Genomic DNA, 6,397 nt, shown 5'->3' with positions numbered 1-6,397 from the left:
CAAATTTGCTGCTTCCAGACAGAGGAAACAGTCCCCCAAAGTTCCATTTCTCCATTATGGGCTTGGTTGTCATACGGGCATCATAATAGTGACACATAAGTCTCCTGTACTGTTTTTATTACATCAGGTTTCAGTCGGCCTTGGGAAAAACATGACTAATGACACCCTCTCCCTCTTCAGTGTGACACAAATGAATCAGACACCACACCAGGAAGCAGTGGAAATAGAACTAGCCTATGAATCAGGAATCGTGGGTCTTAGGTAAAGGTTTCTCTCTAACTAGTGATGAAATCTTACAGATGTCTCTCTAGGCATCACTGATTACCTCCTTTTGAAAATGTGTCCCCATTAAATTTAACAGCCTTGTCTCTTGACTATTCCTCTAAAATCTAATTAAATTGCTATTTATTATGAAATAGGTTTGATATTTTCATTGTCTGAATATTTTGAAGGACCAAGTATTCTATTCAGATATTTGGACACCTGCTTAAAAAAAAAAAAAAAACCATCCAGCTTATGCACAAGACTTGTCTCAACAGAAACAATCTAAAGCATTGGCATTGATTCCTCCAGAATTTAGAGAAGCTACTTATACAAAGTCTGCCATTTTATTAGGCGGACTTTCTTAAGGCGTGTGTGCACAGCCAGCAAAGCTGGAGCCCTGAGAGAAAGAAGCTATAGCACACATTTAGTCATTTTAAATGATAAAACTATGTTTCGTTTCTCCTGGAAGAGCTCAAAGAATTTATTCATTAGATTGTCAGGTTAATACTGTAAGACAGAACTTAGAAAGAGTCCTTAGTTACTTGTTCCCGAAGAGGTAGGGACATTACCAAGCATTTTGAGCTACACTATTAACACCGTTAAATAGTATAAATAGGATATGGTTGGTACTGACAGTCTTAAATTTACCACGAAAAAAAGACAGAGGAGTTATCTACCTTTAACCCAAAATTTCTTCTCTGGTCCTGTTGATTTTGTGGCCATTCTCTTCAATGATCCCAGACCCTTTATTGACTAACAGATATAAGTAATTATCAACCACTCTTAGAGAATTTAACATGAAGAAAGATACTTTGGAATATTTGTGAAATTAGGTAGAAGTTGGAGAAAGACTTTTTTGAGCAACGATCTTCCCTAGAGCCCTTGAAATCACAGTATTCCTACATGTCAGCCAATTTTGTGTCCTGTCACATAAAATCCCTTCCAGCAGGCAAGATGCCAAACAGGCATCATTTTATGGATCACCAGCAACTTTAAACATGAACCAGTTACTTATAAGTAAGCTCAGGCCCTGTCAGTTTTTCTTAGGGTTCAAAATTGAACACCTAAGTCTGAAGTGATTTTAGAAGCTGCCTAAGGCTGTAGGAGTGAGCCTGAGAGATGTGTACCTGGCTCAGGTTATCCTTCATCATAAATCAGAAGACTGCTTGGTTAGCAAAGGTTTAGAATAAAGGGAATGAACACTTTTCTTCCACCCACGAAGCAATGCTGAGTTGCTTAGCCATGACCTACCCAGAAGGCAAGTGAATGGGTTTTAGCTCTTTGAGAATCAACCTACTTACAAAGTAGGGTCCTACTTACAAAGTATCTCTAACATATCCATACCCACATGCTGCTATGCTTAGTCTATCTATCATCTACCTATTTATTAATTTCTGTCTCAAATAATAACCTCATCCTTGATACTGAAGCCAAAGGATGACGACCTCTCTGTAGTGATCACAAAGCACACCTGAAATTAATTTCCACATTTAAAACCTTGAATCCTTGTGTTCGACATGTGTGTATATCACACACACACACACACACTCCAGCCCATTCTCACATCATACCAACTGGTTATAACAGTCTCCAGATGCCTGGGTGGCTCAGTCGGTTGAGTGTCCAATTCTTGAACACATGATCTCGGCTCAGGTCATGATCTCACAGTCATGGGATAGACCCCTGTGGGCTCTGAGCTGAGACTGGAGCCTGTTTGGGATTGTCTCTCTCTCTCTCTCTCTCTCTCTCTCTCTCTCTCTCTCTCCCCTCCACCCCTCCCCAACTCGCACACTCTCTCTTTCAAAAAAAAAAAAAAAAAGATTCAAAAGATTCTCCCTCCAAATATTAGCCATGACTCAAGATTAAGTCTTGACACATCCTGTCTCCACTTTCATGAAGAACATAAAACTTCAGAAGGCAGCTACTACCATGATCACCAAGCATTTATAGTGCACCAACATGTGCCAGGACCAAGAGTTACAAACACTTCAGAAACTTCAAATCTAATTGGAAAATGAAGTAAAATTTTATTGATTTCTAGACCTACAAGGGGGTCCACACTGGGCATTTTTCCAGTCCCATCTCTGCGTTCCCTCCCTATAGTCAAAAGTTTAAAAATCTCACTTGTATTTCAAGATCCAGGTCATTGGACATACCATTTTCAAAGTCTTCTAAGATTTACCTCATTTATCGACACATCAGAAGTAATTTCTCAATTCTTTCAACTCCCACAGCAACTTACCTGTTTCTCTCCTAGGATAGTTGTATCATAATTATTTATGGGCATGACTTATTTCCAGGGCCAGATTAGATTAGGAAGCTCTGGGGGACAGAATCTATGTATTTGTGAATCTCAATAAAACCTAGCACAAGGGGCTGGCGAGTGGAGGAAATAGGGAGATGCTGGTAAAAAGTTCAAAGCTTCCAGTGATAAGACGAATAAGTTCTGGGATCTGGTGCACAGCATGATGTTTATAGCTAATAATACTGTACTATATTGTATATGTATATTGAAAGATGCTAAGAGAATAAATGTTAAATGTTCTCACCAGAAAAAGAAATGGTAATTATGTGAAATGATAGAAGTATTAGCTAATGCTCTGGTGGTAATCATTTTGCAATATGTAAGTGTACAATTTAACACGTTGTACATCTTAAACAATGTAACACGTCAATTATATCTCAGTAAAGTTCTGGGGACGGAACACAGGAAAAAAAATTATGGAAATATATCGCTCTGAGATCTTGGGGCAGCTTTTCAGGTTCTCAATCTGTATTACCAGCGGACCCCTAAAATCAATCTGTTACAGGAAAGGATCTAATTGACTTGTTCACTAATCACTAAAGTAGCAGCTAATATATTTCCCCTTCCAAAAATAAACTTATAAAAAGAAACTATTTCAAATGCCAAATATTATCTTGTACCAATTGGTTTATAAGATCTGCAGAAGTCTTCCTTTTACTTCTTGCTGGAGGAAAAGAATACAGAAGAACAAACAAATATCCTTACCGAGAGACAGTGCCTATAACACGCCCCCGCCCACTACCCGCTCCATCTGAGCAAGGCTAGATGAGGCCACCCTTGCCCACCCCACCGGGCACTCAGTCCACATGAATCTGCAAAGATTCCTGCAAAGAAGGAGGCTGGGCCTCAGAACTGGGCTAAACAGGATTTCTCAGCCAAGGCATTTCAGAAAATGTGAAACGGGATCTTGATCATTGGGAACTTGCCATCATCATTAAACAGAAAGAAAGCAGACAGACATCTGCTCTGTCCGGGAACACAGACAGCATACTAATCACAAGCTACTGCCTGGTATGGAACACTCTGGACTCAGCATGGACAGGCTGAAGTCTTCCCAGGAGCAATGCAGGCCACCACCCCAGTGTCCTGCCGCCCCAGACTCCGCCCCCCATCCGTGAGTGCACAAACTATATGGAGCCTCTCCTCCATCGCTGGCCCCTCCTCCCCTTGCAAATCGGGGATTCCAGGGGCAAATCTGGGAACGGAGACTGCATGCTGGATCTTGCACTCCTCTTTCCCCCAGCCTGCCACAATACCCCCTGCTCTCCTTTTATCCACATCTCATCTCCAGATCCACATCGTTCACTCACCCATGGGTTCATTTACCAAAACTGAGTACTTACTTTATACAAAGTGATGGACTCGGCATTGTGTAGAATTCAAAGTGAATTGTGGGTAGATCCTTCCTTGACAATGTTTACAAGCCTGGAGAGCAAATAAATAGATAAATAATGTCAATACAAGGCCAAAAAAAAAAAAAAAAGCACGGTGTTACCATAAGACGGGTAAGACGAGAGGCTGTATGGGTTCAAAATAAAGAATGACTCCTATTCAAGCATACCAAAGAAGGCTTAATTGAAAAGCTGGTGATGATGTTTGGACTTGAAGAATGCACAGCAATTGGAGACACAGATATGGGGGAAACAGCACAAAGAAGCACCAAAGGAAATAAAGGGAAGGAAGAACGTGTGAGTTGTGTTTACAGAACACTGGATACATTCGGTGAGATGAGAAATGAACTTAGAAGGGAATCATGAAGTGTCCACAAAGACAGGGTAAGGCCTAATCATAGCATCCCTTCTGGAAAACAACTCGGGCAGCTACGACCTCTCCTGACCCCTTTTCTCTGTGACTTTCCATAATGCTTCTGCCTGCATCTCACCCTTCGTGCTCTGAACGGCAGCCGTTCCACAAATGTGTGCTGAATAATGAATTAAGACATTCCCTGGTAAATGTTTTTATGTAATACAACCCGGGGAAATGGTGCAGCATGGTTTAAGTGAAAATTTAGTTGCTTCTAAATGATCGTCTTTGTTCCCTAATGTTTGCAAAACTAATAAATAAAAGCTATGGACTTGAGAAAGGCAAGATAATTGTGATAATTCACATTTTAAGGGCGTCTGGGGATGTGTAAAGCATCTTACTTTACCTCAAGCTACTTCAGACTGAGAAGGAACCAAAGGCAGATGTGCTAGAAGAACTTGGAAGACCTGGGTTGCCCCCGGGGCTCCTGAATAGGCATACCCACCCCTGGGTCGCTTTATCAGAAATGTCCACAGAGAAGCCAGAGATAGCATCAGTTGGAAATAGGTCTGTTGAGAGGAGATAAAGGGAATGGAGAATGCTTGGGAAATTGAGAAGACTTGAGACGTCCAGCTGAAAATACTCATAAGCTCCCAACATGTTCAACTAAATCACCATCATCATCATTGCTATAATTTATACCATCAGACCTATAATTTACTGAATACTTGATATGCACCAGTCATTGTGATACATGCTTTATAATTAGAATTTCAATTAATTCTCCTAAATACCATATGAAGTAGATACTCCTATAATCATTTTAGAGCTGAGGAAAATGAGGCATACAGTGGCAAAGCCACAGGACCAGCTTAAATAGCAGGAGTTGGCAGAGCCAGGATTAAAATCCAGGTCGGTCCAATTCCGAGCCCTCTGAATGTCTAATGGATGATAGATTCTTCATGCGTCGCCAAAGGGGACCTGGACACTTAGCAGAAACCAACACCATAGACAACTGGAAGCCAGTCATGCCCTTCCAAAGCCTAAGCTCTGATAGCCATGTAACTGAGAATCCCTGGGTTTTCATATGTGTGCTGATTCTCACTCACTTTCAAGGAAGGAAAACCCAGCAGCCATGTCACAATCTAAGAATAAACAACTGTTCGCCAAATCTACTCACTGAAAATGAGAAAAGCAAGCTAATAAGCAACCTGCCAAAAGTCCTGAAAGATGTACTTTCTGAAGACTGGAAAGGGAGAAAGTAAGCAGTGCCTGTCGGTTTGAATAGTGTTGAAAAGTAGTGTTGAAACTTGGGGCAAGAGCTGAGAACCAGAAGAACCGAGGAAACAAGGCCATCCCTGTGGTTGCTTTGCTTCCAAGCATTTGCTCAGCATTTGCTTTGGTCTCTGCTCACCGTTTCATGAAGATGGAGTTGCTTCGTAGTGATTTTCAGACACCATGTCACGTATACCCTACGTCCCCTCCAGGAGATAAATCTATAGATTCCAGTCCTATCTCCCACTTAGTCATTGTGTGACCTGTGACAGGTAATTGTGAGTCTGTGTCATGGTGGGTGCAAGTGGCTTCTCTCTATACCTCGGCCTCCTCTTCTGAAAAATGGGAATAACAAAGAATACGCCTCCCCCGTACATAGAGTTCATGTGATGATTTAACGACTTAATACGCATAATTAATATATAACTAATGTGCCTATAGCAATGCCTGCCTGGCACACAGTAAGCACTATATACATGTAACGTGTTGTTACTGTATGTGCAGAATGGCTGCACAAGTATTAACTATTTCAGCGATCATTTTCATTAAATGCCACTTACCAGTGGTCTGCAGAGTCTCCAGAAGCAGGGGTCATTGTATTTACATGCTAACCCGCCCACACCTACACACATTTCCCGAGCTATTCACAGGTAATTTCTAGTGTGCTCTTGCTTTCCCGCATCTGTGTGTGGGGTTTTCCTTGCAGAGCATCACTGAATTCACTCTCTTGACCGTTCTTCCATCTCGCCCCATGACCTTGGGGTCAGGGGACCAGGTGAGGGGCTGAATGTGCCCAGCGGTGACACTGCC

This window comes from Prionailurus viverrinus, chromosome B2 (genome assembly GCF_022837055.1).
Source record: "Prionailurus viverrinus isolate Anna chromosome B2, UM_Priviv_1.0, whole genome shotgun sequence".
NCBI lineage: Eukaryota > Metazoa > Chordata > Mammalia > Carnivora > Felidae > Prionailurus > Prionailurus viverrinus.
The sequence above is the reverse complement of the archived record's forward strand: the minus strand, read 5'-3'. Positions refer to the sequence as shown.